Below are 10,720 nucleotides of genomic sequence, written 5' to 3' on the forward strand. Positions count from 1 at the left end.
TGAGAAAAGTCTCAGTGGTGATGTTTCTTCTCTGCTTCATGATATTGAGTCTTCAAACATTTGAATGTTTAAAAGCTGAAGCAATTGGATCTAGAGGATTTACTTCCCAAATATCTTCTTCACTGGCATGTATCTGGGCTGGAAAGGTTTGGATTAGCTGGGATTTTCCATTAAAGTTTTTAGAGGTGACCTCTTATGTGGCTGGATCTTCTCATAAGATGGCCTTAGTATGTGCAAGGATATACCACAGGAGGGAATGTCCCATGAGCCAGTATTCTAAAATATATTCTGTCACAAATGGTATTATTAAAGCCATAAGCAAAAAGTGAGATTGGTGCTACAGTATTTCTTCTAACACTAACACAAATAATCATTAGTCATTGCAATTTTTAATTTGTTCAACTTTACTGTGAGTTTGAATTATATGACCTATATAGTTGTTTAAGGGTCAAAGAATATACTATTCAGAATGTAGCCAACAAGTAATTTTCCCATTTGTGGTTCCCTTATGTACTACCAGACTGCTGCAATAGTTATTAAACCAGTGGGTAAGCACTAGTTTAATTTGATTTCTACTAGAACACAGTAAAACTAGATAAAATGTAAATAATAGGGAATAATATGGCTACTAATACAATTACATAGTATGTAGGTAAAATATTAGCATTAGATATAACATAGAGAAAGAGAAAGCTCTTCTTTTTTTCATTCATTCAATGTTTTTCAAATGTTGGCTTAATCTCATTACTAGAATATATTAAATATTAAAACACATTTATTACATGAATATAAATTCCCAATTTACAACTTGTTTCTTATGTAAGGCTTCATAGTAAAGGGTTTCCATTTTTATCATTTCATTATGTTACTTTATAGCTTGGAAAATAATAAGAACTTGCAATTATATAGACACTTCAGTGATATACATATATTAGTGCTAATAAACATTCTTATTCATAGTGTAATTATTTGAGTAATAAGAATTCAGTGAAAAATCACAAACTAGGTAGAATGCTCAGAATAAATCAGGCTTATCAAACATTATATATAGCATGTCATAGCTTTTACATGTAAACCAGTTATATATATGATTTAGTTATTACATAATAGCAAATGCGATATTCAAGAAAAAGAAAACCAAAATTTAAAAATTAATTTTCATATATATGTCATCTATATAATAAATATTTGATGTTATTCAGAGGTTAATGGTTAAATTTTTAAATAAAGCAATTATATTTGCAGATTTTAATATTCTATATACATAAATTTCCATGCAAAATAAGGTAAAAAGATAATTAGAATTTTAATCAGCATAATGAAATATTGACACTTCTATAACAAATATTGAATACTTTTAACAGGATAGCTGACCAAGTGGATTTAGATATCTAGTCATATATTTATTTATTATCTACTGATGCATCCTGGAAAAACAAAACATCATATTTATTATTAGCAAACCTAATCCTTATTCTATTTAATAAATAATATTCTGTGATCACCCCAAAATACATATTTATATTTGTTAATTTTAACTTGTAAATTTACAATATTTCATAGACTATTTTGGAGAGTTTGGGGGAAGGAGAAATCAAATTAAACTAGAACTCTACATTTATTTTTTTCTTTATACCTTCATTTTCAAGGTATCTCTTTGAATCAATTTCTTGTTTCTACTTCTCTTCAGGAAGCTCATTTGATATTTAGCTAAGTAAGTCAAATACAACAGAAACTTCTGAGAATAATAAAAATCAAACCTAGGAAATTCATGATTCAATTATAAGAATCTATTTTTTGTAAAATGTTTAGAATAAAACATAACATAATTTAAGATTTTAAAGTTAAACCTTATTCTCATAACATGATTTATTGAGAGGAGACTGCAGAAGATTAGAATCAGAAGAATTACATTAGATTGTCAGGTGTGAATGGAGGCACATTTTAGAAATCTCATTAATCATGAGGATGACCAAAGTACTGTAATTTATGTAAAAGATATTAAGGAGAATTGAATCCTGCTCAAGAGATTGTCTCAAGTTATATTTCATGAGGAATAAAGTCATTTAAATACTTCTGAAATATATGTTATATTTTTGTAGTTTGAGATCATGTTTTTCCCCATTGTTTAAAAACTTAGTATACCATACATTTCAAGAAGTAGAAGTTGGAGCTGGAGTTGTGGCTCATCAGTAGAGTACTTGCCTCACACATGCAGTATGCAGCACCACATAAAAATAAATAAGTGAAATAAAGGTATTGTGTCCAACTACAACTAAAAAATAAATATTTTTTTAAAAAAAGTAGAAGTAAATTCGCATTAAATGAAAAAATAAAATGTCTGACTATACTGATAAATTGTAGAAGAATTTTTATAAATATAGCTTTGGGATGAATTGCATGTTTAATTTTAGCACAAAAAATATTAATACGCTGACTATTCTTCCTATTTTATAACCAGTTCAATAAGTTCCACATAAATTAGTATTTTTTTTAAAACAGCACATTTGCTAAAGATAGCCATGCTATAAAATATTTTCATTTATACACTGAGGAAGGGAATATGACATAAAATTCCAAGAGATTTTAAAACATTATGTTTTATATTACTGGAGTTGGGAACTTATTTTCAAATACATGCATATGTTTAATCATGGAAGTACACTGTAGGAGAAAATTACTCTTTATCTTTTGAATCTCCTTATTTTTATCTAGTCTTGGCCTCAAGCTAAGGAATAAAGCTGTGTAAATCCTGGCATTTGAGATAAATGTCTGCAAAACTTTATTGGCACATTTAACATTTGTATATAATTGTGTATTTATTAATAAATATGTATGAGTGCATTATTACCTTATTTATCTAACTCAGAAAAAATATAAATATAAGAAAAGAAAATTAATATAAATAAGGGTTTTGGGTATATCGTTTTACATCCTGATGTATCACTCACCCTAAAATAGATATCTCCCTTTAGTAATATTACAAAAGAATATGCTAAGTGAATGAAGAAGTGTGCTTAATGAACATTTTAAAATTTAATTTAGTTCTTATATAGAACATCTGAGCAGAATTCATGAAACTGATTTTAATCCTTTGTGGGATTGGATTCCAAGTTTGTTTCTAGGATTCATCTCCAAATTTCCAAATTTTCCCAATGATTGCTCTTAGGTATCTGAGCAATAAACAATATTTTAATCAATCAACTCTTCGTATTTTCTTAAAGTCATATACACACAAATGAATGCATTAGCATGCACTTGTTCTGATAGTTCATATTTTATATAAATATATATCTGTATATGCATACACACAGATATATCTTCTTACACTCTTATCAGCTGGTTCTGCTTCTGTTGTTAGTTGTTATTTTTGCAAACGTGTGAAAGGATTGCTGCCCACTCTTTAGTATATAATATCTATGTCCAAACCTTTAGTTGACATTCATATTTTCCATATCTGGATTCAACATTTCTTGCTGAGTTCAGTTTGCTCATGTGTAGATCTCATGATTCATTCACAGTAAACATGTTATCATTCTGTGAACTTTATAAATTTGAATTTTGCTCAACTGTTTTCTTTTCTCCCCTAATTCTCTTAAGTCATCTCTTCCTTCAGTGCTAGCCTAAATTCTATAGCCATCACATATTGAAATCCCGAATGATTTCTTCCTCTCCTTTATAAAATAATTTTTATTGTGTTTACATACATGTAACATAATTTGCCATTTAACTTTTTCCCCCCAGGGGGTTGAACTTAGGGGGACTCAACCACTGAGCAATATCCCCATCCCTAATTTTTTTTTTTTTTAACTTAGAGACAGGGTCTCACTCATTTGCTTAGCAATTCACAATTGCTAAAGCTGGCTTTGGACTCTTAATCCTCCTACCTCTGCCCGCCAAACCCCTGGGATTACAGCATGCCTCAACACCATTTTAACCCTTTTAAAGTGTACGATTCAATGGCACAGACATTGTACAACATCACCACTATCCTTTTCTGAATGTTCCTGTTGCCCATTAAAGTAACACCCCATTATCTCTCCTCCAATTCCATAGTCACCAGTATTTGAGTCAATGTCTCCATGAATGTTAACTATTCTAGGTATCTCTTAAAGTGAAATCATATTGTGCTTGCCCTGGTGCACTCATCTCCCTAAACCTATCATAATATTTTCAAGTATTAAACATGCAGTAGGATACTTCAGAGTTTTATTCCTTTTTATGGATGAATAACATATCTATATATACAAATATATATATATATATATATATATATATATATATATATATGTAATTTAGTTTATTCATATATTGATTGACACTAGCATTGTTTTCACCTTTTGGCCATTGTGAATAATGCTACTATGTAAATAATGCTACATGCTCAAATACCTGTAAACTTTCAAGCTTTCAATTGTGTGTGTGTGTGTGTGTACAAGGGGGAGTGTATTTACTTAAAAGTGGAAATGCTAGATCATATGCCAACTTTGTTTAATTTTTTGAGGAACTTCAATATTATTTTCACTGCCTCTTCACCATTTAATATCCCCACCAGCAGTGCACTAATGTTCCAATTTCTCCATATCCTCACCAGAAATGCTATTTCTGCTTCTTTTTAAAAATTATGTTATTCATTTTACTACATGTAAAGTGAAGTGATGGATATTGGATACATTCTTAATGGAACAATTTAGAAGCAAAATATATATCCTCTATTTTATAATTACCTGTTTATATTTTAGTAATATACTGTCTGCTTAGAGATGACTTAATACTTTTCTGCTCACTTGAATTTACTACAGTATGTGAGAGTATTATTCCTACACCCACTCTCAGCATATCACATTTTTTTATGTGAGACAGTGGATAAATATTTGTTGGATCTTCACTTTTTTACATTATCCATTTAAAATTGGGCTCACTTGATACTTAAAATTATTAGGCAATATAGTATGTTAAATGCGACAAAATTTCTTTAAAATCATGTTTTTTCTGTTCACTATTTTGATATATCTTTTAGAAGCCCTTTAAATTAACCTTATTTCCAATTCTGGTAGTTCTTATAAATAGCATGCATTGATTATGGTTCTTACGACTGTTTGGGCTATCTACAATATTTATAGGTGAATTGTTGAGTTTAACTACTGAATATTTTGCCATTATTGCTGTAAACGGTTACCATGATGAATGCAATTTACATTCATTAATTAAAATATCTCGGTAAATAAATATTGCTTAACATTTTAAACATATGGTGTATCTTATTAAATTTGGTTATTTCACATGAAACTTTATTTACATGTACCAGCACAGTCAAAGTTCTAATAAGGCTCTTGGAAATCCATAAAAAGATAAATTATAAATGGTTCATTGGATCTTCTTTGGTAGTCAGAAACCTAAAACAGTATTAAAATTGTCAATGGCAACAGGGCAATAAAATGTATATTTATATAAATTTAAAGATCTGATATAAAAGATCTGGTATAAAGCAGGTAATATGAATTACACTGGTTTTATATGGAATTTATTTTAGTACTTCATTTTGAAAATTATAAACTTGAACATACATTATATCTATTACAAATTAACAAAGTCATAAGTTCAACATAGATTTATAAGACTTAAGAAAAAGTAAAATGGTATATCAATTAACTGAAATATAATAAAAGAGTTTGTACAGCTCCTACTTCATGATAGGCACTCATTCACTGATTGACACAATTCATTATCTTTTCTGTATCACTTTTGTGATTGAACAGATGCCCTTGATGTAAAAGTTTGGAGAAAACTAATTTTATTTCATGTCTTGCATAAAATTCTGTTTAGAACTTGGCAATCTACATACACTAAACTTAGCTTCCTTACAAAACACTCCAATAATAATATACATGGGACATCATAGTAAAGATTAGATTTTAAATCCTAAAAGGTGCTTATCATGTTGAATAGCTTTGTGGAAGGTGGCTCCGTCTGGATTGTGCCAGCTGACATGGCTAAAGTTTACAGTTTTTAAAATCTTATTAATTGAATTATTCATTATAAAAATGTCAGATTTTTTTGTTGAGCATTTGCTGTGTGTTGTGAACTGTGCTACATCATTGATATATTCATGGAACTTACAGTCTGGTAAGCGCAGAGAGAAACTAGTTAAAGAGTATACAAATATCTTTTAAATCATGATAAGAAATGTGTCAAGAATTGAAGTTTTAAGACAGCAAAATCTTTTGATGTGATTGGCCAGGAAAGCCCTCTCTTATATATTGGCATTGAGTTGAGGATTGAGAGGTGAGTAAGATGTGCCTGATGAGGACAAGCAAAAGTATTCCAGGTAGAGGAAGTAGCCTGTGATCACCTTTTGTAGAAATTCCAGGAGCCCTGGGAAGAGAAGTGAGTCTAATTCTTTACTTGTATCTTCACCTTAGATTATACCATTTTTTCCTTCTATAATTAGTAGTATGAAAAAAGTCAGTAGAAATCATAATTAAAGAAAAGAATATTTTTTTAGCATTTGAGAAATAATATAACATACAATTATACAATTATAGTATATTAATAATATGAAATACTATGCAGCTACTGCAAAATTAATTAGGAGTATATTTACTGTTATGTCAATTTCACTGAGAAAAAATAATTAAGATGAATATGAATAGTTTAATAAAATTTATTATCTTATTTTATTTTATTATACATAGGTAGTTATATATAGAGGAAAGATTAAATTGCTAGTATAAGTCTATGAATATGTGTTTATAGATAAGATTTATATATATATATATATATATATATATATATATATATATGCCAAAATGTAGATGCCAACAACTATCTATGTGCACGAGCAAAATATGTTCAAATGACTGTAAAATAATTTCTGAGAGAGAAAATAATAGTAAACAAACCTTCATCATCCTTAGGGAGTGGCTTGACGAAGAAAGCATGAGCCTTGATTTTTTGAACTCATGTATTGTTTGAATTTTTATCATTATCTTCCATTTTATGTGTTGTAAATGAACACTTCTGCTCATTTTTGAATACTTACTCTAGTCATCTATCCTAACACTAATGATTTTTAAAGCAATAAATATAAGTAATACTTTAAAAAGACTGAATTAAAGGTCATATGTACTAGTTTAGTTATACCACAAAGAATATATCTCAAGTAAAACATGTAACAGGAAAGTTTTTATACTAAATACAATTTCTAAAAGAATATCAATATTTCAAGCAAAACTGTTTTTAGTTGAATTGTATGCATAGTCATTACTCAGTAAAGTAATAAACCACATAAATTGAGATCCCACTTTTTAAAAACTGAGTTGACCTTAGAAGAATAATGTACTATGCTGATGTCTTTCAAGTAGGTTACAGCATTATGGATAAGATACAAAACCATAAACGTAAGAGATAACCAAAATTTTACAGAATGCTTCCACTTTAAACAACATATATAATGAAAAAAATTTAATTATTTGGATATTCTATTCAAAAGGTCCTGGTGGAATTGAATCTGGGCGTTAAAGAAAACCAGAATTAGAAATGTAATAACTATTTCTAATGAGGAAAAAGAGGTTAGCACACATGCAGAGTTTGAAATTCATTTGCTTATTAAGGAAACAAAGAACAATTCAGTCTCAAGTAATGTTAAGTTAAAATAGATTTGTCAAGATGTGGAGAGCCTTGATACCTCCTTGGAAAGCATGTTCCCACTCTTTGAGTACTGAAAAGACAGATTCAGACCAAAGAAGCAATATGATTAAAGTTGTACTAAAATTTTATGCGTGATTGAAGAATTGAATTTTATTAATTGACTTCTTAAGTATTGTCCTTAAAAAAATGCAGTTTCAGATGAAAAAAATATTTAATTAATAGAATTAAGTAAAAATACTGAATTTTTCTAATCAGGAAAACTTAACTATCATCATTAGAATTGTGTATGACAGTTAGTATGATAAAAATGTGAAGTGAATTGCTCTTATCTAAGAGAAGGGAAGAATTTGGGCATAGTGAAGTCTGGAAAACTGAAAACAGGAAAATTAAATAGCACAGCTGCAGAAGTTATAATACATGAAGTAGGTCAGAAGACAAGCAAATATCCAAGAAGCAAAAGGATACTCCTACTAAATGTCTAGAGGGACAAAAATTGAACAAAAGAACAAGCAGGAGTTTGACTGTTTTTTAAAAGCCAGAAGCAAGGGAGTATAAGAAAAATTCATATGGATCCTGCATTGCAAGAGGTTTTGATGGAGGAACAACTCTTTACCTCTGGTATGTAAATAAAACACTGGATAGATGTCAGATGGGATATTCATAGGTCACTTGGTAAGCAACTATGTAGATCTTCTTGAAGTGCAATAATTTTTATGAGGGATTATAATAATAATAAATTATAAATGACTTATCCACAATCAAATGATACTTTAAAATGAAAAAAAATTCTACCTCTTGAAACATCAAGAAATGTCAAATAAATTACTGCTAAATAGATAGGCATGCAAGACTTCAAAGAAAGGAAACACATTTTCTACACTAAGACATGTCATCTACAAAATATTTAATCTGTGTTGCTAATGATCAGTAAGACTAGATTTGCTGTAGTACTTTCCATCTTTAAAGTTCTCTATAACATTAACTAGGAATCATTACTGTTTTATTTTGTAGGATAAGCATATTTAGCTGGGAAAATAATGAAGAATAGCTTAAAGTAGTTCCCTAGAATGAGTGTTAATTCTAGGTCAATTTGTATAACTTCCAGAATTATTGACTCTACAGTTACCCTTTATAAGTTATTTTTTCTCACTTACTACTGAAATGCTTCAATTATATGAACATTCATTGCATTTTATTATCACTCAATAGTTAAATTTACATGGTAAGTGTACTTCTCAAATAACATGACCTCCTGATCCTCAAGCTACCAGGGAACTTTATTTTGGAGTAGTTTCTATAGAATTCTCAAAACATACTTCCCAAAATGGACCAAATACACATGTTAAAGAAAAGGTTTTGGAAAGAACAAAAACATCCCCCAAAACTATTAAATTTTAATCATAATCTTATCTTATTTTGTAATTATTGGAATATAACATTCAGAATCCTACACAGATGCAAATTGTGTTTACTGAATGAATTATGAGATATCTAAAATGAAATTCTGCTATTAATTCAAAATGTGAATGTTTTTCATGCTTTAGGGCAAAAAAAAAAAACAACTTCAATTACGTAAATAATATAAAACAAAAAAGTGTTGACTTATCTCCTTTTAACAAACTGTTTATAAATGCCATGATATTCTGCATGTTTTGACTTTAAAAAAGCAACAGTTTGAAAATTGTTTCCAAACGTTTTGTTCCATAATTCTTGTAACATAATATCAATTTGTACCTTTTCTTAGAATCACTTGTTTTTGCTTCCAATATACCACTTCTCTACTAGAACCGCTACCATTGGCTTATGTAATCTATAAATTATGCAATCAAAATTTCTTAGACCTACTCAGAGACTAGGGTTATAAAAATAAGGAACAAAATGTTATGGGATTTGAAGTTAAGTATTAAATATTCTAATTCTATATGATAGTAGAATGTATAATATAAAATTTAAGAATATAAATAAATCCACATGTTTAAGTAGAAAAGGAAATCTTTGGCATTTGCAAGAGATAATCCTGAGACATTCTCAAGTTTCCAAGCTTTCCGGCATCACTAAACCAAAAATGCTTATGTTTTCTATGTGCTTTATGGGGTTTTTATTATATTAATGTGATTACATTAATTTAATGGATTCAATGAAGCCACATAGTTGTAATTGAGCAGATTCATTTACTTTCAGCATGACTTTTGCATGTGCATAAAGCTTTCACTAAAACCATTTCAAATTCTGGTAATTTTTTCTTTTAACCTTATTTTTATTCTGACTTGTATTTTTAGGAAAAACAAATTCTACATATATTTATCTTACATGAATATATAAATATATCAAATCCACACATTTTGTTATTTTAGTGAAGTTGAGTTTTAAATTGAGTTATGAAGAACTGAGAGGCATGTTTTTTAAAGAGCAGGAAAAAGACCTGTTAGGTTTCACACATGACAAAGGCAGAAACACCACCATTGTGAGAGCAAAAGTATTTGAAGAACACTTTATAATTTTCATATTTTTCACATACATTAACTCAACAAATGATGTGTGGTGGATGACGTAGACTTTAGTAGACTGTAGCAGAGAAGAAGCCCATATGGAATCAGAAATGAGGTTGAAATATTTGTTAGGATTTACCATATGAAAACAATGGCTTATATTTTTATTGGAAAAAAATATGTATGAACAAAATCTTGATGTTTTGGGACTGAAACATTCTCAAATTAAATAATCAGATACTACCTGTGCTCCATCACAGTTCTAGTTGTAAAATAAAAGAAGAAAAAGCAGGTAATAAGTCAACATTTTTGATCTCTATGTCTCTGTTTTATACTTCATAATGCAATCCTTCTGACAAGTCAAAGGAATTAATAAAATATTATTATTTAGGATTTCTTATATATTAATGTTAATCTGCACTAACATAGAGAATTTGTCAGGTCTTTACCAGCAGGTTATGTGATTCTCATACTAGATCTCACCAATCCAGTAACATAATCTGGTGAAAATCTACCGAGCCTTATAGTAGAAATATAGATTGTTTAGAACAAAGATGATAACAATCAATACTTTCAACCAC

This window comes from Callospermophilus lateralis, chromosome 16, assembly GCF_048772815.1.
Source record: "Callospermophilus lateralis isolate mCalLat2 chromosome 16, mCalLat2.hap1, whole genome shotgun sequence".
Classification (NCBI taxonomy): Eukaryota; Metazoa; Chordata; class Mammalia; order Rodentia; family Sciuridae; genus Callospermophilus; species Callospermophilus lateralis.